The sequence below is a fragment of the Bubalus kerabau genome, chromosome 5 (assembly GCF_029407905.1).
Source record: "Bubalus kerabau isolate K-KA32 ecotype Philippines breed swamp buffalo chromosome 5, PCC_UOA_SB_1v2, whole genome shotgun sequence".
NCBI lineage: Eukaryota > Metazoa > Chordata > Mammalia > Artiodactyla > Bovidae > Bubalus > Bubalus kerabau.
The window spans coordinates 80,322,449-80,346,409 of record NC_073628.1 but is presented as its reverse complement, the minus strand read 5'-3'; the positions used below and the strand labels follow the sequence as shown (position 1 = coordinate 80,346,409).

The 23,961-nt window shown below is 37.5% G+C and overlaps 1 protein-coding gene, 1 long non-coding RNA gene and 1 pseudogene across 2 annotated transcripts in view; all 3 read right to left on the bottom strand.

The window, feature by feature from the left end:
• Positions 1-23,961, bottom strand: part of DISP1 (dispatched RND transporter family member 1) — a 219,337-nt gene that overhangs the window by 141,677 nt on the left and 53,699 nt on the right. The window lies entirely within an intron of this gene.
• The window catches only part of LOC129652882 (uncharacterized), a 70,733-nt gene that overhangs the window by 3,641 nt on the left and 43,131 nt on the right, over positions 1-23,961 (bottom strand). The gene's annotated exons all lie outside the window — the stretch shown is intronic.
• On the bottom strand, positions 19,782-21,064 carry LOC129652878 (methylglutaconyl-CoA hydratase, mitochondrial-like; annotated as a pseudogene).

Below are 23,961 nucleotides of genomic sequence, written 5' to 3'. Positions count from 1 at the left end.
TTCTTTTTGGGGGGGGCTCCAAAATCACTGCAGATGGTGACTGCAGCCATGAAATTAAAAGACACTTACTCCTTGGAAGGAAAATTATGACCATCCTGGACAGCATATTAAAAAGCAGAGACATTACTTTGCCAACAAAGGTCCGTCTAGTCAAGGCTATGGTTTTTCCAGTAGTCATGTATGGATGTGAGAGTTAGACTGTGAAGAAAGCTGAGCGCAGAAGAATTGATGCTTTTGAACTGTGGTGTTGGAGAAGACTCTTGAGAATCCACTGGACTTCAAGGAGATCCAAGCAGCCCATCCTAAAGGAGACCAGTCCTGGGTGTTCATTGGAAGGACTGATGCTGAAGCTGAAACTCCAGTACTTTGGCCACCTGATGTGAAGAGCTGACTCATTTAAAAAGGCCCTGATGCTGGGAGGGATTGGGGGCAGGAGGAGAAGGGGATGACAGAGGATAAGATGGTCGGATGGCATCACCAACTCAATGGACATGAGTTTGCGTAGACTCCAAACTTTAGGAGTTCGTGATGGACAGGGAGGCCTGTCGTGCTGCAGTTCATGGGGTCGCAGAGTCAGACATGACTGAGTGACTGAACTGACCTGACTAGGTTGGTCATAACTTTCTTTTCAAGGAGTAAGCATCTTTTAATTTCATGGCTGCAATCACCATCTGCAGTGATTTTGGAGCCCAAAAAAATAAAGTCAGCCACTGTTTCCCCATCTATTTGCCATGAAGTGATGGGACCAGATGCCATGATCTTAGTTTTCTGAATGTTGAGCTTTAAGCCAACTTTTTCCATTCTCCTCTTTCACTTTCATCAAGAGGCTCTTTAGTTTTTCTTCACTTTCTTTCAATAACCTCAGATATGCAGATGACAAACCTAGACAGCATATTAAAAAGCAAGGACCGCTCTGCCTACAAAGGTCCGTATAGTCAAAGCTATGGTCTTTGCAGTAGTCATGTACAGATTTGAGAGTTGGACCATAAAGAAGGCTGAGCACCAAAGAACTGATGTTTTCAAACCGTGGTGCTGCAGAAGACTCTTGAGCCCCTTGGACAAAAAGGAGATCAAACCAGTCAATTCTAAAGGAAATCAACCCTGAATACTCATTGGAAGCACTGCTGCTGAAGCTCTAATATTTTGGCCACCTGATGAGAAGAACCAACTTATTGGAAAAGACCCTTACGCTAGGAAAGATTGAAGGCAGGAGGAGAAGGGGAAGCCAGAGGATGAGATGGTTGGATGGCATCATTGACTCAATGGACATGAGTTTGAGCAAACTCTGGGAAACGGTGAAGAACAGAGAAGTCTGGTGTGCTGCAGTCCATGGGGTCGCAAAGAGTTGGACACAGCTTAGTGACTGAACAACAACAAAAAAGAACTAGAAGATAAATATAAGTAAATAGGCATATGGGTGGACATATGAACAGACTGGACAGGTAATTTATAATAAATATACAATATACCATGTGCTGAGTACCAAATATGCCCTAGGCCTTACATAGGGCATATTTTTATATCTACCATATTATTAACCCTCACACTAACTCTATAATCTATTATTCCATTTTATAAATTAAAAATCAGACTCAGAGATCTTCTATCACTGACCTAAGGTTACAGAGCCAGCTGAGATAAAGCCAGAACTGTCCAATTCCAAATTCTATGATCTTTATTTTGTACAAACTGTTTTTTCAGTATCAATTTGCTGTTGTTGTTAGTTAGCCACTCAGTTGTGCCTGATTCTTTTGCGACCTCGTGAACTGTAGCCCACCAGGCTCCTCTGTCCATGGGATTTTTCTGGGCAAGATTACTGGAGTAGGTTGCCATTTCCTCCTTCAGGGAATCTTTCCGACTCAAAGATGGGACCAGAATCTCTAATCTATTATCCCATTTTACAAATGAAAAAACTGAGACTCAAAATTGACCTAAGGACAGAGCCAACTGAGATAAAGTCAGAACTGTTCAATTTCAAATTCTATGATCTTTATTTTGTACACTATTTTTCAGTATCAATTAAAACAGGTTAAAATGCAGTATGACTCTGATTTTAACAATATGGTAATGGTGATAACGTTTTGAGTGTTTCTGAAAGTTCTACTAATTTTATAACAAGAACTTTAAAAAACATGAAAATATATTGTCTATCCCAATTCAACATTCTGTCCCCAAATGGCGAGTGGCATCAAAGGGTATCTCGTGGTAGCAAACAGCTGCTTTCCAAGACATCAACTTCAAAACCTTGGGACAAATCCCTAATACATCCTTATTTTTCCTTAAAACCCTACTGTAAGCCTGTCTTCCATTGTATTATGTCTATCATCAAGTTCCTAACTATACTAGCCCTAAAACAAAGGCTAGTTATGTCGGTGTGAAAAAGATCCACTATCTCCAGTTGCTGGAATTTCAGGCACATTATCACCGGCTTCTCATGGGAAAAAGGCAAACACTGCCTTTAAGTTCAGAAAAAGAAAATTAAAAACAGTGAAGCAGCCATACCTGGATTAGTAATGAATGACAGCAACACAGCTTGGAACTATTAGTTTCATCTGGGCCGGAAGGAATCTCAGTGGAGGAATTTTTGGCTGCAGCTCTGCTATTTGCCGAGAATTTTGAAAATTAAACACTGATCCACTAAAAATGGAATGTGCCTATGCAGATCTCAGTAACATGTAGGCAGCTGCAGCCAAAGCTTTATATGAGATCTAATAAAGGGCTCCATGTCAGAACAGTTTTCAATTTTTCCAATTGAATGCAATAAAAAAATAAATGACAGTGATGGGGCTCAAAATATTCACACCCTGGAGCTGCCAAGCTAAATAATTTAATATCTTTTTGAACAGAAAAGCCTTTTCCCCCAGGACATATTTTTCAAAATATTAAATGTTCTGTTAGTTTAGCTTTCCCTTTGCAAGCAGCTGCATTCTTTTGTTTGAAACTGGAGAATGATGGTCTTGCCTCTCCTCTAATTGGAGGAAAATTCCAAGCATATTAGATAGAAAGCATTCAAATCACAAACTATTACAGCTTATAAATTATGGTACTCTAATACTAGGCAAAATTTGAATAAGTCAAAATATCCTCAAAAGGTAGGGCAAAAAACACGTTTTGAAAATAAAGAGGAGGAAGCATTTTACACTGCAAAATTAAGTTAATTATCTCTCTAAGTTTTGTTTCATTAAGCACGGAAAGCACTTAGCAACCAACTAAGATTCACTGCAAAAAGCAGAAAGCCCTGACATAATGAGGACTTCATCCTTGACAAGTATGGTGACATGGAGCTATCTACCGGTACATAAAAATTTTCCATGTGCTAATCCTGTGAAGGTTAACACTAGTTAAATATGTTGCTAAAATATGTTGCTTTCTAAATAGTTCAGCATGTTAGTTACTTCTACATATATTCTTAATGAAGATAATATATTTTCCCATTTAATTAGGTAATTTAAGAACACAACTTTCAGCGCTTTCAAATATCAATTGTTTACATCTATCATCTCCAACCGATATTATACAGCTCCCACAGTGTGGAAAGTTCAATTGTGGTATTTCTTTTTCTTATTTCCCTTTGCACAAAAGGGCTGCGTGATGAGAGGGGCAGAGGAGGAATGGCAGAAAGAGAAAAGAAGATGGGAGTCTAGCTTAAAGGTCTTAATAAGGCTCCTTTTCATTTGGAATCCTCAAGAGTTGGTAAACAAACCCTCTATCTCAGGAAGGTTCTATGACAAAGAATTCATTTACTGTTTTCAAGTTCTTTGTTTTGCTTTGCATCTGCCCCCTAGCTAAGGGTGGAGGGACACAGGCAGAGACTTCTCCCTTCTCAACAAACCTACTTCCACTGAGAGCCCCAAGGATTCTCTAAGGGGTCCCTAAGCGACAAATGGCACCCCACTCCAGTGTTCTTGCCTGGAAAATCCCATAGACGGAGGAGCCTGGTGGGCTGCAGTCCATGGGGTTGCGAAGAGTCGGACACGAATGAACCACTTTACTTTCACTTTTCACTTTCATGCATTAGAGAAGGAAATGGCAACCCACTCCAGTGTTCTTGCCTGGAGAATCCCAGGGACGGGGGAGCCTGATGGGCTGCCATCTATGGGGTCGCACAGAGTCAGACACGACTGAAGCAACTTAGCAGCAGCAGCAAGCTACAAAGCAAAGTTTGAAAATGATTTAGACTGAACTTCCTCAGTTCCCCAGGAAACACAGAATTGCTGGCATCCTAGAGAAGCTACTCTCCTATTGCCTCAAATTTTGATTATCTCAAGAAGTTGGGATTATCTCACCTCCTTAACACTCAGGTTTCAAATGGGTAGCCATTTACAATGAAAAAAAAAAAAAAGAAACAAAACACTGGATCAGAATATTTAGGATCCGCAATAAGACCCCCCCTCTAATCAACTAATACAAAAGGAGGGCAATAAAGCACTTCACTTTACACCTGAAAAGTGAAAGGGTCAGACTAATTTTGGTGATGTTAAAATTATTCCTTAGAGCCCAGGGTTCATAGCTACTTCCAAAACAGGAACTCTAGGACCTCAGCTTCTATGATTCAGCCTTGTTTAAAGGATCTACTAGTTAGGGAAACACAGTGATGAAAAATAATAAAGCTCTTCCAGCCTTACTCCCCACTACAGGCTGTGGCCAACATCTCTTGAATGTGTATCTACATGTTTTCACTTCAGAGCAAATTTTATGTTTCAAGGTACAAAAATTTTTTGGATGACCAGAGTGCCTTCTTTGTGGTACAGCCAAAAATCATGGGCTGGCATCAACTTTATTAAGACACAGAAAACAGATTAATCAGGACTAAGGGAGGAGCTCTACTTTTCTATCAAATAACTATCAGTAGGTGGCTTTATAAAGCCAAATTGACTCCTTCTCAGGCCCTATTCATTTCTTCACTGCACTTTTCACTATTTGTATATGAAGACATACATACATATATTTACATATATGTAAATATATGTACATATACGTGTGTATATATATCATATACATATACATGTATTTATTCTTCTCAAGGGCAAGAACCTTAGGTGTCGTGTTTAGTACTGTACAACAATATCCTAGCACCTACTAAGCACTTGGTTTATTTTTGTTATGTATGTATATGGCACTGTGTTAGCTAAGTTCCACACAATTATGACACTTAGGTACTTTGCCAACAAAGGTCCATCTAGTCAAGGCTATGGTTTTTCCTGTGGTCATGTATGGATGTGAGAGTTGGACTGCGAAGAAGGCTGAGTGCCGAATAATTGATGCCTTTGAACTCTGGTGTTGGAGAAAACTCTTGAGAGTCCCTTGGACTGCAAGGAGATCCAACCAGTCCATTCTGAAGGAGATCAGCCCTGGGATTTCTTTGGAAGGAATGATGCTAAAGCTGAAACTCCAGTACCTTGGCCACCTCATGCGAAGAGTTGACTCATTGGAAAAGACTCTGATGCTGGGAGGGATTGGGTGCAGGAGGAGAAGGAGACGACAGAGGATGAGATGGCTGGATGGCATCACTGACTCGATGGACGTGAGTCTGGGTGAACTCCGGGAGTTGGTGATGGACAGGGAGGCCTGGCGTGCTGCGATTCATGGGGTCACAAAGAGTCGGACACACTGAGCGACTGAACTGAACTGAAGCCAGGATTGCTGCTTAAGTCGCTTCAGTCGTGTCCGACTCTGTGCGACCCCATAGACGGCAGCCCACCGTCCCTGGGGTTCTCCAGGCAAGAACACTGGAGTGGGTTGCCATTTCCTTCTCCAATGCTGGTCACCAGTAATTTTTTAAAGAGACAGGGTGGGTGGGATAGGACATGGGGTTTGTGCTTGTTAATTTGGTTTGATTACTCCCCAGTAGAATCAAAGCCCTTGAAAATGGGTGTTTTATTTTTGAGGTTAGAATAATCACAAGAGAGATGAAAGAAGCACTGTTTTCAAAGGAATATTTTTCTTCTCTAGACTTTTATACACACGATAAGATATATGAAGAATGTGATACTTGGGTATCTCCTTTTCCTAGAGGAGTTCTAAAATTTTCAAGCTGTTGTGATGATTCATGTGAATGCCGATTTTAGTTAAGGAAACAATTTTGGCTCTTTGACCAACTAGAAAAAAACACTAAAAGTCTACATTGCTGTTTTGTCATAGTTGACATGCCTTTCTTCAAAGGCTTAAAAGAAACCCCAAATGCTTGTCAACATGGAATATTTTTCCTAATGAATTTATAACTGATTCCAAATATACTTTTTCACTGAACAATTGGCTTCAAAATATTGAGTTTCCAGAATATTGAGCTTTGACTCCAGAAATAGAAAATAAGAATAAATTGAGAAATATCTACTTTGTTTTACATTAAGCTGACCATTTGTTATGAATATTTGAAACAGGGAAAATAATTTTATGGAATACATAATGTTGTATTTCTAAAACCACTAGCATTTTTTAAAATGAAGCTGATGCATATAAATATGAAATCACAACACAGTAATGCAACAATTGATGAATCACCTCGGAATTAAGTTCCTTGATAATAATTACTATGGTACAAATCTCAGGTGCCCTCCGAGCACAGAAAACAGAGTAGTGAGCACTTTTCCATGTGTAGAGACGTGCCCCAATACCGGTGAGGCAAACGGTCAAAGGCCCAAGAAACCATCTGGAAGGGAGGGTAGCTGCTATATTCCATGAAGCAATGGCTCTCAACCTCGGAGAATTTGTGAAGCTCTCTAAATCCCTGGTAATGAACTATGGAAAAGCAGAAGTGAAGTCGCTCAGTCGTGTCCGACTCTTTGTGACCCCATGGACTGTAGCCTACCGGGCTTCTCCATCCAGGGGATTTTCCAGGCAAGAGTACCAGAGTGGGTTGCCTTTCCTTTCTCCAGGGGATCTTCCTGACTCAGGGATCGAACCCAGGTCTCCCACATTGCAGGCAGACGCTTTACCTTCTGAGCAACCAGGGGCAATGGAAACTGCCCCTTAGAAATCGCTTCTTCATAAGATTTTATATACAATTTCAGAGGTTCTTTAGGCCCTCTGAAGGACATTCAAAGATCTCAGGTTTAAGAGTCCCCAAGGCAGAGATACAGGAAGACCTATGAAGGGTAAAAAGTATAGCCACCAGGTCTGTCACACAAAGGAATAGGAGCTGGGAAATTTCCAAAGATAAAATCTTGGGGTAAAGTGGGAGAAAGCAGAGTTAAAAGAGAGAAAGCATGAACAACAAAGGAGGGAGTGGAGTAAAAAGAGAAGTGGGAAAATTAGAAAACTAAGAGAAAGGGGAAAATAAAATAAGAGTAAGCAGAGAGAAGAAAGTTGGAGTGAAAATGCATGAGGGGAGACATGCGTGTTCACACTGAACTTTATTGACAGCACTGACCAAGTGCTGCTCGAGTGCTAATAACACACTGAGCATTTTTCATGTGTCCACGCACATAAATCTCACAACCACTTTAAGGGATCTATTTTATAAATTTCACAGCTCAAGAAACTGAAGCACAGATAGCTAGACTGTTCAACAGACTAAAGGCAGAGCTAGGATTTAAACAACCTGTTTTCTGCTCCCAAAGCCAGCCTCTACATTTTTTAGCAATACTCACAATACAACCTGTTTTTCTGCCACTTGAAAGGCATTCCTAGACCTTTCATATTTGTATTCCTCTTGAAGAAATTTTCTAATAATGAAAGTGACACTTTGTTACATTATCTTTCTTAATAGACGCTGTGTGTGAGCTCTGTGCTTAGTCGCTCAGTTGTATCCCACTCTCTGCGACCCCATGGACCATAGCCCGCCAGGCTCCTCTGTCCATGGGGATTCTCCAGGCAAGAATACTGGAGTGGGTTGCCATGCCCTCCCCAAGGGGATCTTCCCCACCCAGGGATCGATCAAACCCAGGTATGATGCCCTGCAGGCAGACTCTCTACTGTCTGAGCCACCAGGGAAGCCCAAGAACACTGGAGTGGGTAGCCTATCGCTTCTCCAGGGGAATCTTCCCAACCCAGAAATCAAACCAGGGTCTCCCATACACCAAAACCTAAATTACACTCTCATCAAAGTCTGAAATTGTCATGATTTCCGTTTTTATCCCAGCTTTATTAACAAACAATTGCCATGTAACATTGTGCGTCATGATTTTCATTTCAACTGAAAATTTAGGTTTTTAATCTTAAAAAATTACATAATTCCACTTGTCAAAACACTTCAAATGCATTTAAAGGTTATCAAAAATGTACAGAAATATGGCCTGTTAATGGTCCACTAATATTTACCTGAATACTCACTTCAGTGGTTTGAGCCCCCAACTTCCTGATGTGGTCCGTGTTTGTCAGATTGGCTGCCAGCTGTTTCACTTTAGTTATTTTTCACAATACTGTTTTGTTAAAGCTGCCTTCCCAAATCATGGATTTTTTTTTTTAGCTACATTGATCCTGAAAGTTTTATGTTATACAGATTTGGTCTATTGCATCTTGGTATGGTTTTGATTTAGAGGGCCTTTTTTGTATGAATACTAGGTTTACAAGTAACTTCATTCTTCTCAGAGTTTCGGTAATTGGTATTTTTCACATGGTTACCAAGCAAAAAATAGAACGTAGGCATCAAAGCTGGGGGACCCTTTCCTAAAAATGTGTTTCTCTTTTATAAGTGAATGGTGAAAATCATCTTGTCACAGGTGTGGAACATATATAGAACAGATGCTTGGATTTTAAAATTCATTAACTTGATCTTATAAAAACAGAAATCAATTACATGATTTTAGTCACAGAACTAGAGGAAGCATTCATAGAAAATAATATTAGAATGAGTACTGAAATCATCATCATTTTGTTAATACGCAGTACAGTATATGCATTCACTATTCAGGACTAAACATGCAGTAATAGAGTTAAGATCTTTAAAAGCAGAAAATATACAAAAGAAACATTCCAAAAATGTGACTTTTTGTCTTCTTTGTGACATATTATATACGGTTGAGGGGGTAGGGGATTGAGGGTCAAATAAGCACTTTGAGAAACAGTTCACAGGAAGACAGCATAAGAACACTGTTTAAATATTCTCATTATCCCATCCTTACGTTTAGGAAAATGTGTGACTGAATGTGTGCAGTTCTGACATAAATATTTCCACATTAGTGGAAGGCAACTAAAAACATCCGTGTGCGTGTGTGTGTGTGTGTTTGTATTTATTTATTTGTATTTATCTGTTTCACCAACTAGCTTGTGAGCTGCTTAAGACTGATGGATGTTATATCTTGTTTTATGCTCGGGGCCTGGCACACTGAGGTGCTCAATAAACATCTGTTAAATGAATTAAGACATAGTCTCCGCCCTCAAAGAGCTTGTAATCTACAACACCTATCATTTAATCTCGGTTGTACTTTTTTAAAATATAAGTTATCTGTATAAAAAGAATATGAGTTCTTGACATTCCTATAAGCATAGTATAAAAAATTAGGAGCTCTAAGCTTTTATGGAAAAAAAAAGAGATGTCCGTATCTCTTACTATACTTTTACCTTTTGCAATTTACTCCCCTATTTTTAAAAAAATTAATTCATTTTACAATCTAGAATGATGGTCCTGATGAAATTATTTGCAGGACACCAGTGAAGACACAGACATAGAGAAGAGACTTGTGGACATGGGGGAGAGGGGTAGGAAGGAGGAGGGGGGTGTATGGAGAGAGCAACATGAAAACAGACATTACCATCTGCAAAACAGACAGCCAATGGGAATTTGCTATATGACTCAGGGAACTCAAACCAGGGCCTGGTAACAACCTAGAGGAGTGGGAGGGGGCGGGAGGAGGGAGGGAGGTTCAAGAGGGAGGGGACACATGTATACCTATGGCTGACTCATGTTGATGTTTGGCAGAAACCAACACAATACTGTAAAGCAATTACTCTTCAATTAAAAATAAATAAATTAAAAATAACCCCCCCAAAATTGATTCATTTTCTATTGAGATGATAATAATAACGGCTAATATGTGTCTACTATATCACTGGTATCTATTCATTTTATGTGCAATTCTCATCTAATGCTCACAGTCACCCTACAAGGTACTATTACACTATCCCACTAGCAGGCATGCGATGGATGAAACAAACATGTAAACAGAACATAAAAGTATAGAAAGAGAACAACATAAAACAATGTTGTTCTCTCCGATCCAATGGAGAGAGCATTTCACCTCACTGGGGCAAAGACAGATTAGTTAATTTTAATGCTAGAATAACTATACATTTGGAAAAACAAAATACAATTAGATCCTAAAATATCTGTCTAAAATCTTAGGTCTATTAAAGATTAAAATGTTAAAAAGAAAAGAAAAAAGTGAGATGGAAGAAAAAATATTTTTTAAAAGATAGATTTACTATTTTTAAGTTTAAAATTCTGTATGGGCCTTTTCTTTAGTTCTCTTAATCCAATGGGGTAATTGAGCCAAATTTCACAAGGAAGACCTTTCCCCATCCCCCTTCTCTTTCATCTTTTTCCCCATTCCCTTGGGCTGGACACAGCCGCTGGAGAAAAAAGAGTTGGCATGTCCTGCAGGAAAAATTTGGCCATCTGTACCCAGAAGATTTGCGATGTACAAGGGAACTGAGCAAATAAGCAAATATACTGCAGTCAATGGAAGACAGGCTTCCTTACAAGGAAAGAGGAAAACCAAGGGGAAAAGCCCATGACATTGGACTACAATTAAAGGTATAGGTATGAACTCATGATTATTTATATAAATAGGCAGATATAAAAGTAAGTATACATATGTACATTCTATATATGTGTGTGTGTATATATACCTATATGCATATACACATATTTATATATAATTTCCATCTTCTGTATGATGATAGGACCTAAAAACAATGAGGCCTTAGTAGCAATGATCATAGTTAATATCTAGATCTTTGTTTCTAAGTACCATTCTCCACTAAAAAGAACCAGAGATGCTTGGAGAAATGACTGAGTACAGGGCTTAGGCAGGGAAAGTGCAAAATGAGCTGAGAATATGTCATTACGAAAGAATATAAGGAAGTGTTCAAACAATCACAAAGTGAAAGTGAAGTTGCTCAGTCGTGTCTGACTCTTTGCGAGCCCAGGGACTGCAGCCCACCAGGCTCCTCAGTCCATGGAATTTTCCTGGCAAGAGTACTGGAGTGGGTTGCCATTTCCTTCCCCAGGTGATCTTCCCAACCCAGAGATCGAACCCGGGTCTCCCGCACTGCAGTCAGACGCTTTACCGTCTAAGCCACCAGGGACATGTCAAAAGGACACGAGTCAGCTTGAAGTAATTTTCACAGGCCATTTCTAGGATAATTTGGAGAATCAAAATAAAAATAACACAATCTTACTTATGTGAAAAGTGTATGTCTGCATATCTAGACAAAAACTGAAAGAATAATTTTATTAGCAGTTATGCTGTGATGGATGGAGATAAACACAGTGGAAACAACTTTTAACATCATTCTTTTATACTGCAAATATAGTAGCTTCACTGCCGCTGCTGCTGCTGCTAAGTCACTTCAGTCGTATCTGACTCTGTGTGACCCCATAGACGGCAGCCCACCAGGCTCCACCGTCCCTGGGATTCTCCAGGCAAGAACACTGGAGTGGGTTGCCATTTCCTTCTCCAATGCATGAAAGGGAAAAGTGAAAGTGAAGTCGCTCAGTAGTGTCCGACTCTTCGTGACCCCATGGACTGCAGCCTACCAGGCTCCTCCGTCCATGGGATTTTCCAGGCAAGAGTACTGGAGTGGGGTGCCATTGCCTTCTCCGAGTAGCTTCACTATAAAACTTAAAAATTGTAAAGCCATAAAAATTAACATAATGGAGACTATGTAACAACATAGAAACCTGGTTATAGTGAGTTAAAGAAAGAAATGTTCTAAGAATCTGGCTATGCCCCAACATGTGTGCATGTGTTGAACATGGACTAAAGATCCAGCTATCACATAATTCAGTAGTGTGAAAACAGGACCCTTCTCCATTCATCAAAAATCTTTTCCTTATCCTATATTCCAGTCCTGGTTACAGGCTATACTATTTCCTGGAACCATAAGCTTAGCCTCATCTTTCCTCCCGATCCAATGCTATCTCTAAAATGCCATGTGCGTGACTGGTGTTCTCGTTCAGGTCTTTATTAACTCACACCATTCACCTTTTCACCCTCTCATTACAACCTTTACACTGTCACTAAAGTTGTCTCCGTATACAACCATTTTCAGCAGCTTTCTACTGACCACACACACACACAAATTCATATTCAATCTATACAAAAATCAGCTCAAAGTGGACTACAGACCTAAAAATAAAAGCTAAAAACGTTAATAACACTTCCAAAAGAAAATCTGAGAGGCAATCTTCAAAACCCTACGCTGAACAAAGATCTCTTAAACAAGGTAAGAGAAGGTACAAAAAGTACAAACCATGTAAGAATAATAGGTAAACAATTTCATCAAAATAAAAATGTATACCTCAAAAACCACCATCAAGAAAATGAAAAGGCGGGGCACAGACTGAAGAAAATAATCACAGTACAAATATTCAACAAACTACTTGCATCCAGAATATATAAAGAACTCTTAAAAGTTCAATAACAAGAAGAAAACCCAAGTCAAAAACAGGCAAAGGACTTGAAAAGACATTTCACAGAAGCTATATGGATGGAAAATAAACACATGAAAAATACAGGTGCAGACCAAATGAGACACCACTACACAACCACCAAAATGGCTAAAATTAAAGACTAACACCATCATCAGTTGATAAGGATGTGAAGCCTCTAGAACTTTCATATATAATTACTGGGAATGTAAAACAGTACAACTCTGAAAACGATTTGGTAGTTTCTCTTCAAGTTAAACATAAGCTCACCATGTGACCCAGCAATTCTGAGTATTAACCCAAGAGACGTGAAAACATGTCTCTATACAAAGAGTTATACACCAATGTTCACAGAAGCTTCATCCATAATGGCCAAAAAAACTAGAAATAACCCCAATGTCCATTAATAAACAAGTGAATAAATGCATTGTGATATACCCATAAAACAGAAACTATTCAGCAATAAACAGGAACAAACTACTCACACATACAACATGGATGACTCTCAAGAATATTACGCTGAGCAAAACAAGCCAGACACAAAAGCGGACATGTTGTATAGTGCCATTTGTTTTAAATTTGTGACAAAAGCAGATCAGTGGTTGCCTGGGGCCAGCAGCAGGAGGGGAAACTGAAAGGTACAAGTGTGCAACAGAACTTCTTAGGGGATGAAATATTCTATATCTTGATTGCAGTGGTAGTTACATGGCTGTCAAACACCTAAAGTTATACACTTAACATTTTATACACAAATTACATCTCAATAAAGTTAATTTTAAAAGAAAATAAAATTGAGAGACTCAAAAATGTTCATTCCACACTGGTTACTGAGGTCCTGTAATGCTTCTGATACTGCCCTGGCCCCTACACTGTTCAGGGTAAAGGTATTTGGCCACCTGCAAAATTTTATTTGGTAGTACAAAGTTTAGGTGCATATTATTAGTTCTCTTTTATAAGAATCATCCTGTTTCAACACTGTTCCAAATTATTTTTAAATTTTTCAAATAAGATTTGTACATTAAAAATGTACAAACTGTATTGTTCATATAAAAAAAATCCAAGAATGAAAACAACTTAAAGGTCCATTAAAGGGGACTAAGTAAATACACTCCATCCATCTGTACAATGGAAACCAAGCAGCTCTGCACACACCCAAATCTACAACCTGTAATTCTCACTGCAGTCAGAATTACCTTCTAAAAACTTAAAGCAGGTATCATAGTATTGACAAAAACAAATGAGCAAATAAACAAACCTGTTAATGCCTTCTCATCACACTTAAAAATAAAATCCTTTGCCTTGGCCCTGTTCCACCTACCTCTTGCCCATCTAATCCCTTTTACCTCCCATGCTCCATCTACATTGGCCTTCCTAAAGTCCCTGGAGCCTCTTTCCTCTGATCTTCATCAGCCAGTCCCTTTGTGTCATTCCGGTCTCCATCTTGGAGGTGGAAGGAAGGTTCAAGAGGGAGGGGATATATGTATACCTATGACTGATTCATGTTGATGTTTGGTGGAAACCAAAACCATATTATAGAGCAATTATCTTTCAATTTAAAATAAATAATTTTTTTTGCTTGTTTGTTTTTTTACATTGACTATTTACACAATTTTTTATTGAGATAAAATTGACGGAACATAAATTTTGCCAATTTGATCATTTTAAATTGTACAATTTAGTCATTTTTAGTACATTTTGCAACCATCACCACTAACAGCAGAACATTTTCAACATCTAGAAAACAAACCCCAGATCCATTAAGGATTTTAATGGGCAGGCCTCATGGTGGGGTGCATATCTCTTCCTGCTAAAATTGGAAGATCTCAGGCTCTGAAATCCATCAGGCTCTTCCAAGTGCCCCTCTCTTATAACTCGTGATACAAATACTACTTCACTCACCACTTGTTTTTCATAAATACAAGAAAGATTAACAATAATATGAACTTCAGAAGTATTCTGAATATTAGAACATTTAATATACATTAAATTAAAGAGAATTTTTTTTAAGTCACCTCTTCAGAGACCTTTCCTAAGCACCTAATCTAGTCATTTTTTTTTTTACCATATAACCCTACTTTAGTATTCTTTCTCTCTCCCCTTCTATCTTCCTCACTTGAACCTGAGCACCATAGGAGCAGAGCCCTTGTCTGTTGTGTTCACTGCTGTATTCCCAGGAGAGAGACTAGGCACTCAATTAACACCTCTCAAATAAATGATCTCCAAGATATGTTGTTAAATGGGGGAAAAGGAAAAAAAGGATATTACACTGTTATTAGTTTACTATAATTTGAATAATAAACTATAAAATAAAATATATGCACACTTTACATATATGCTTGTACTCACATAAAATCTTTGGAAAGATATTTAAGAAACTGGTATTACTGTTGCCTTTAAGGAGAGGAACAGGTGGGTTGAAGGGCAAGGTTAGAGAGATTGATACTCAATCTTTATTCTTTTTGAATTTTGTACCATGTGCATATGGTATCTACTTTTAAAAGTAATCTAAAATATATATAAGCCATTACTCATAAAACAGCGATATTTACCATAATTAGAAAATGGGAGATGATCTCCTCTTACAGCTTTACAGATTTCCAGCTTTACTGCACCTTTGAATAGAAAGAGTGTCAGAAATTGACACCAGTTCTTAAACTCTCTCATTTTTGTTACCTACACTTATTTATCATCATAAAAATGACAGTTTTATTTTATTAGTCAGTATGTCAGTGTTTACATCATTGAAAACGCTTTCCAACAAACTGATCCATCTTCTATTTTTTTTCTCCCTGATGAACACACATAGCTCTTACTCTGCATACAAATCATACTGGCTAACACAGGAAAAGTCAGAAGGTAACATTCACTCAAAAGAATAGGCTCAAGAAACAACAGAAGATTACTGAAATATCATAAGGGTGATTTTAAAAATTACTCAAGCCTATTTGGATCTAATGACATTTTATGGTAACAGCAAGGTTCTATCATGTGAATTGAGAACAAAATAAATAATAAACCAACACAAAAAACCATTAATAAGCTAAAAACTAAAACTTAATTTTTAACTGAGTTGAATTTTTTCAAAATTAAAGATAGAAAATCAATATTTTTTCAAAGTATCCTTAAATTCAACCTGACAAATTTGCAGTTTACTTGAGTAAAAGTATCAAATAAAGGATACTGATTAGCCACTGAAAATTCAGCTTCACTATAAATTATTTTAAATATTGAAGCTCACCAAGTGATTCACACACTCCAAATACTACATCCTCAAATGTATTTCCAACCAAAAAGCTGTATATCAGAGAGGGGGAAAAAAGTGAAGAGTAAGGCTTCAAAATTATCTTCTGACAGAACTGGCATTAAACTATCTGAGATCTGGATAAAGCCAAAATACACAAATACACATATGAAAACAAATCAGTTCAGTCATAATAAAAATAATTCAAAACAACCTAAACATGTTCAAACAACCAGAAACTCATAAAGGACTGTGTTAGGAAATGTTTATTGTGGTAATGTGAATAACACTGCAAATCTACATATGCTTCAGAAACATTTGTTGAAAACAGATCTAATAGTTATGCGAATTTTAAACCTTTTATCTTACATTGAAAAATTACACTAATGAAGACAACTCTGAATAAAAAAATACACTGAGTTTTTTTTTTTTTAAAGAGCTCTTGCAAATAATAATGTCCATGGTTAAATGCCAAAACACACATGTAACTATTAGGCTGTATTTACTATCAATCCAATTACTCTCTCTTCAGTTTCTTGTTTGCATTAGGATGGCAAATGAAGTACAAAATTTCAATTTCAAATGTGCATATAACATTAACTGTGCCCTTTTTTTTTTTTTTTTTGGCATGTACCACAAGTAAATTATTTGAGTATTCTTTAAAAGAAGAAATATTTTTGTCAAGAATAAGCAGTGAGCTACCGTCAGTGAAAATTTTACCTTTTAAATCACGAGATTACATAGTCATTATTTTACCTTGCTAGATAAATGATAATCCGCAGTTTTTTATAGCCAGGTCAATTAGATATAAATCCTAAACGCTGAGCCTGAAGTCTTAACCATTTCTCAAACAATTCTCATTCTTCTTTATATTCAAAACACCTCTTTCAAACAAATAAAGTGACTGTTGAACAGGATAGGGAGTTATTTTAAACTTTGCTTCATAGTATCTTAAACTACTTACTCAGAAACACAATTATCGATACAAATCCCACTGTAATCGTTTCATTCTGTCTCCTTGCCACATGGCACAGTGCCACATAATGTACTTTTTGCAGTCTGACATACTCAGTATCTTAGAAACAGCTTTGAAAACTGGCTCATGGCCTATTTGCAACTGATACTAGAGCTTAAATACCTTTCCAGCAAAGTTATACTAACTTCAAAATACTCTGGGATCAACCATTAAAATGTTTTTGTTTCGGTCACAACACTAATGAACACCAAATGTTAGAATTTGTTTTAACGATCTAATACATCAAGGATTTTCTTAAAAGGAAAGGCTGGATCAGCTATCCATTATATAATGAAAGGCAGATTAGTTAGTACTGATACAGATAATACTTGAAAGATTTAATACTTAAGTGTAGAATCAAGCATTAAAAAGTTAAATTCATAAAGTCTGCTCAATTAGCCATAATACTCTTTCCTTATAAAAATACCAAATTCCTGTGCTCTCTTTAGCAGCACATATATTAAAAAATACCAAACTCCTAGCTTCTGAGTGACATTTGAAAGCCTCCTTTCCTCCATTCCTAAAAGAGCCAATTAACCTTTGCCTTGATTTCCCCATTTCTACAAAACGGGTGATACTACACCATGCTTTGCTTACCACAAAGGAATATACAATATCAAAGGAAGTAGAAAGGAGCTGGAGGAAATCTGAACACATCAGGTCTATTAAAGCCTGGTAAGAACACTGGTTTGACAAGATTTTAAGAAACAAATGCATAAATGCTATTTTTAAAACACAAAAATAAAGAGTAGAAGAATGCTGCTTTCAAATCGTGGTGCTAGAGAAGACTCTTGAGAGTCCCTTGGACAGCAAGGAGATCAAACCAATCAATCCTAAAGGAAATCAACCCTGAATATTCATTGGAAGGACTGAAGCAGAAGCTTCAGTACTTCAGTCAAAGTACTCCAATACTTTGACCACCTGATGCAAAGAAACGACTCATCAGGAAAGACCCTGATGCTGGGAAAAATTGAAGGCAAAAGCAGAGGGGACAACAGAGGATGAGATGGTTGAATGGCATCACTGACTCAATGTACATGAGCCTAAGCAAGCTCTGGAAGATGATAAAAAACAGGGAAGCATGGGTGTGCTACAGTCCATGGGGTCACAGAGAGCAGGACACAACTGAGTGACTGAACAACAACAATAAAGCAATTTCTGTCAGATACTGTATGTGTGAGAGCACTAGTTACCTGGGTGAAAAGGGAAGGTATGAGGTTTAAAAAACAGAAATGTAGGTATTACTCTTCTCTAAAGCAGCTACACCTGATAAGATAAATAGTGCTCTGTTCATATTTAAGCCTTCTGCTATAGTTATATTTGAATATAATAGATGATTCCTTATTTTTCAAAAAGATGACAGGTTTTGTTTAATAAATATCACAGTGAATTCAGACTTTTTAAAAATGTAACTATTTAGGGACTTCAAACAACCAAGGTACTAAGAAATATCCCAAAAGGCTTTAAAGAACGGTTGCATATAACCATTAATATGAATTGGTGTCTTGATCTGTGAAATAATCGAACTCAAACTCGACTAAAGTTTGAATCTTCAGAACTCCTTAGATCACAGCACTGGACAAACTGGGCAAGGAGTTTTTATGACCTACAGAGACCAGTACAAGGCACATGTAAGCACTATACAAATTTTTGTTAAATATACCTTTAAATACACATTTGCAAATAAAGGTTGTTGTTATAGAATCCTATTACAAAAGAAAATTATTTTAAAGAAAGTGTGGTAAAAAGCTTTCATTTTTCTTTATTTACTTACTTATTGAAAGGTAGAGTGGCTTTATTAAAATGAGACAAAGTAGACTTGAGAATAAGGAATATTGCCAGGGGTAGAGAGGAACACTACATAATGACAAAGGGGCTGTTCATCAAAAAGACATAGCAATTCTAAATATGCATGCCCATTCAAAAAAGAGATTCAAACTATATGAAGCAAAACTGGAGAGAATGGAAAAAGAAACAGACAAATTCACATTTCCAATTGTGACTTCAATACTTCTTTTACAGTAATTGATAGCATAAGCAGACACAGAATCCATAACGGTGAGATCAATCGTGGGAAGGCAAATGAAACATTATATTCATAAAAGAAAGATTTATAGATGAAACTGGCATTTATTCCAATTCACAAATGAGTACAAGTTCATTGATTTAGTCATTCATTCATTCATTCAAACATTTACTAATAGGTTATTTTCCTAGCACTGGGCTAGGTATTAAGAGATAAATACGATAAAATAAGAGAGATAATTAAGATAAAATCTGTGACCCAAGACTAATCAGGTACTCTGCTCACTTTTGAATTTATTAAGAATTTAAAGAAAATGTGACACTTACATAGCATTTAACTAAATGGTGTAACTATGCACAGTAATGTGGTTTTGCTGCTGTCATCATAGTTTAAAGAACCCTTCTAAACATATTGCAAATAAAAGCTGAAGGCTGGTGAAACAGACAGACAAGTGTATCCAAACACATCTTCTCCTTACTCTTCTCTCAGAACCCAGCAGCTAATTAAAGAACGTTGGATATGAAAGCCTGGCTGTGATGGTTAAACTTGAAAGAAACTAATATGGTTTTCAGTTATCAAATAATTTGATCACTCTGAGAAAAATGAACAGGAGCAATTTGAAGCATGCAATTTGCCTCTTTTCTCTGAAGCAGATTTATGGTTGCTCTTATATCCTCACATTTTTGTTGTGGGTAGGCTATACTTTTCAACCCGCATCTTAGCATTATGACACAGAAATCTTCTAACTTGACCTTATATCTACTTAGCTTCATAACCTCTAGATTATATTATTTGACTTGGAGACACCATGCACACAAAACAATGGATACAAATAAATAGTCAAATAAATGGTCTTTAAAAGAAAACTCTCATATAGAAATTTTTAAAGCTTTAAGTCTATATATCCTTTTCTTTTTTGGTGTATAGAAATAAAATTTATTTTCATACTATAGCACAGGAGACATACAATCAATATTTTTTCCTAGAGTGTATAATATATAAATTATTCACATTAAAAAAATTAAGAACAGAAAGCCTCATATGCAGGAGGTATTTAAAAATGCATACCTAATTTTGAATTGGTGTTTTTGACAGTATACACAACTAGCTTACAAATCTGAATGAGTATGATGATACATATTTGAAAAAAGTACGCATATGGGCCCACTCCAGATACTTAATTCAGTACACAGATAACTCGTTCTTCACTTTGGTCACTGCAATTCCAGGTGCTGAGGCATATGTGGATCTGAAAGGTACTTCCAGGAGTATTATTTATTACATTGGCATTTTAAAGATTTCTGTTTCTTCTATTCTCCTTTATAGCGAGGGGTCCTTTTCTCTTTAAAAGCAAGAAGACCTTCAAGTCTGTCTTTTGTTGGAATGGTCTGAGCATAACATGCTTCTTCTATGGCTAATCCTGTTACTAAATCAACCCCCATTCCTTGATTAATTGCTAATTTTGCCACTCTCATTGCAACAGGTCCCTGAGGTAAAACCTCTCTTGCTAGGTCCAAGGCCTTTCTGTAGGCAGCGTCCCCCTCCTGGTTCTGTTCTGGAACACGGCTGATCAAGCCCACTGACTTGGCTTCTTGGCCATCAAGCACACGCGCAGAGAAGATGAGCTCTTTCTCCAGGGACACCCCAATGGCACGTGGCAGTCGCTGTGTTCCCCCAATTTCATTAATCATTGCTCTTATTTTGGAGACAAAAGGACCAACTTCACTGGAACTCATTTTGGCTCTTTCCTTAAGATCAGCACCAGCACAGAATATCCCCGGGACTTCATTTCTGACCATTATGGTCCGTACTTTCTTATCGGATTTTAAAGCATACAGCTTTTGAAAGCATTTTTATAAGATTTTTACTCAGTGAATTTTTGGCATAGGCTCTGTTTATTCCAAGCACCACAATTCCTCGGTTTTCCTCCTCCAGGTACCGCACCCGCAGCTCCTCCTCAGTCTTCACCTCTGCACTGTAGCCCCTCTGCCAGGCCGCTCCCCCAGCCGCGGGCGTCCAGCCCCGGACCCATGTCGAGTCGATCCGCGGGCACATCCAGGAGCTGGGCAGCCTCCACCTGGCGCCTAGCCGCGCACAGCAAGCGGCCACCAAGCAGGCACAGCTGGCTTGCAAAGTGCCCAAGGCCCCAGGTGCCGCGGAAGCTGCCACCGCCATGTTGTCTCAGTCTATATATCCTTTTAAGAACAGACAGTACTTACCAAATGAATCCTCTCCCTCTGCCCTGTCATAGCAATTTGAACCAGCAACATATTTCCAAATATTTAGGAAATGAGATAGTACAATCTTGGGAAAAGTCTCTCAAACGGCTAGACTTCTCTACTCCTTGCTAGACTACTCCACGGGAAAAAATTAGTTTGTGTCTATCTTGAAATTGATTTTTTAAATTTTTAATTGTAGTAGAACATACATATAAAATTTAACATCTGAACCACTTCTAAGTGTACGGCTCAGTGGTGTTAAATACAAGCACACTGTGTACAACCAATGTCATCCTGTAAAACTGAAACTCTACACTCATTAAACAATAAATGAAACCACCATTTTACTTTCTATCTCCATGACTCTGACTACCCTAGCTACCTAATGAGTAGAATTATACAGTATTTGCCTTTTTGTGATTAGCTTATTTCATTTAGCATGTCTTCAAGGTTGTATAGCATGTGTCAGAATTTCCTTCCTTCTTAAGGCTGTATAATATTCCATTGTATGTATATACTACATTTTGTTTAACCATTTATCCACTGATGGACACTTGGGTTGCTTCCTTTGTCTATCACGAATAATGCTGCTACGAATGTAAATTAAATGATTCATTTAAAGTACATATTACTAAATTATTCAATGATGTATATGAAAGCTAAGAAAAACACCAAAACAAATTATCACTTGGTTTTCTAATAAAAGGTGCTCATCTCCATTCAATAGACTGGTAATGCCTGCCAATGCAAGAGACACAGGTTCAATCCCTGATCTGGAAAGATCCCACATGCCACACAGCAACCGAGCCCGTGTGCCACAACTACTGAGGCGTGTGGGCTCTAGAGCTCATGTTCCACAGCAAGAGAAGCCACCGCAACGAGAAGCCCCTGCAGCACGGCAACTAGAGAAAAGCCCGCGCAGCAACCAAGACCCAGCACGGCCAAACAACAAATAAATAAATAAAATTATTTTTAAAAACTGGTAAACAGAAAATAGCAAAAGGCCCGCATATATTTGAATTGTCACTAAGTTCTCTATCTTTCACAATTAGTTTTAAAAGTCTACCAGGTCAATTGAACAATGCCTAATTTTTATATCTAAAATTAACACATATCAAGAATTTATCATGCACGAGTATTCAGAAATCTTTTTTCCACAGCAAATATTCTTATAACTTTATGGGGAAGCTTAAAACGATGACTGATTTTTTTTTTCCTGAAACATCCTTATAACCTCACTGAATGACATTTTTTTCAAATTTCATATTTCAAAGAGAAAACACAATACACTCTTTGACAAGCGTTTAATCATATAATCAATGAAAGCTATTTAAAGGTTTAAAATATCCAGAATGAGGAACTATTATTAAGTCTTGAATAATATTAAGTAAAAGCTTTTCTATTTAGACAAAGGTACTCATGAAGTGAACGTAATACACGTATGCCTATATGTCAGAGCACTTCATCTTCCAGTTAATAATACGTTATTATGTGTTAAATAATCCTAAAATCATGACTATGTTATAACATTCAATTTTCATACCAAAGTGTCATTATTGTGTAGCATTTAGCTATGCCACCTTATGGTCTCCTCCTAAGAGCACTGCTCCAAGCAAATGCACTGTGGGCTTGGTCCCCACAGTCACTGAAAATTCCTTCAAGAGGGTTCCAGAATGTTTACTCGGCTGCCACTGGAAAATAGGCAGTATCTCCACACAGCATATGGAAAGAGGTCCAAAATTCATTGCTTCATTAAAAAGTCAAATTGCAAGACAATTCTGAAAATACACGCAAGAAAATATTAACCGTAGTTTCCTGGAGTCAGACTGGAAAGGTGGGTCAAAAAAAGGACTTCTTATTTTCATTTAACATTCATTTAACATTTTTAAGGCAGTAAAACTATTCTGTATGAAACTACAATGATGTATATATGACATTATGCAGTCATCAAAACTCACAGACTTGTACAACACAAAAAGTTAGCAATAGGAGAAACTGGCGGGGTGGGGATGGAAGTGGGAAAAGAATATGGGAATTTTCTGTACTTACACTCAATTTTTCTATAAATCTAAAAATGCTGTAAAAAATAAGTATGCTAAATAAAAAAGAAATCTGTACTTTTAGTTTCAAATGACAAGTTCATGCAGGATAATAAAAAACAAATTTTAAAACCTCTAAGAACGCTAAATATTTTAAATCACATGATTAATGCAGATTTGGGAGATGAAATCAACACATGCCATGTTATTACAGGGCTTTCTATTCAATATTAGATATTTTGCTATTTAAAGCAGGCTAGCTCCAGTACTTTTGCCTGGAAAATCCCATGGACACAGGAGTCTGGTAGGCTGCAGTCTATGGGATCACGAAGAGTTGGACACTTCAGTCGGACTGAGCGACTTCACTTTCTCTTTTCACTTTCATGCATTGGAGAAGGAAATGGCAACCCACTCCAGTTTTCTTGCCTGGAGAATCCCAGGGACAGAGGAGCCTGGTAGGGCTGCCGTCTATGGGGTCGCACAGAGTCGGACATGACTGAAGCGACTTAGCAGCAGCAGCAGCAGCATCCAGAATATAAAAATGTACATTTTTACATATAAATATGTATTAACATATAAAATATGCTAATATTAAGTATAACATAGTACATATTTTATATGTATATAAATTATATATATAATACATGTGTATTATATACACATATTTATATACATATAAAATACATAGTATACAAAATACTACATATTTTACATATAAATACGTACTGCTGCTACTGCTAAGTCGCTTCAGTCATGTCCGACTCTGTGCGACCCCATAGACGGCAGCCCTACCAGGCTCCTCTGTCCCTGGGATAGAGATAATAGAAAT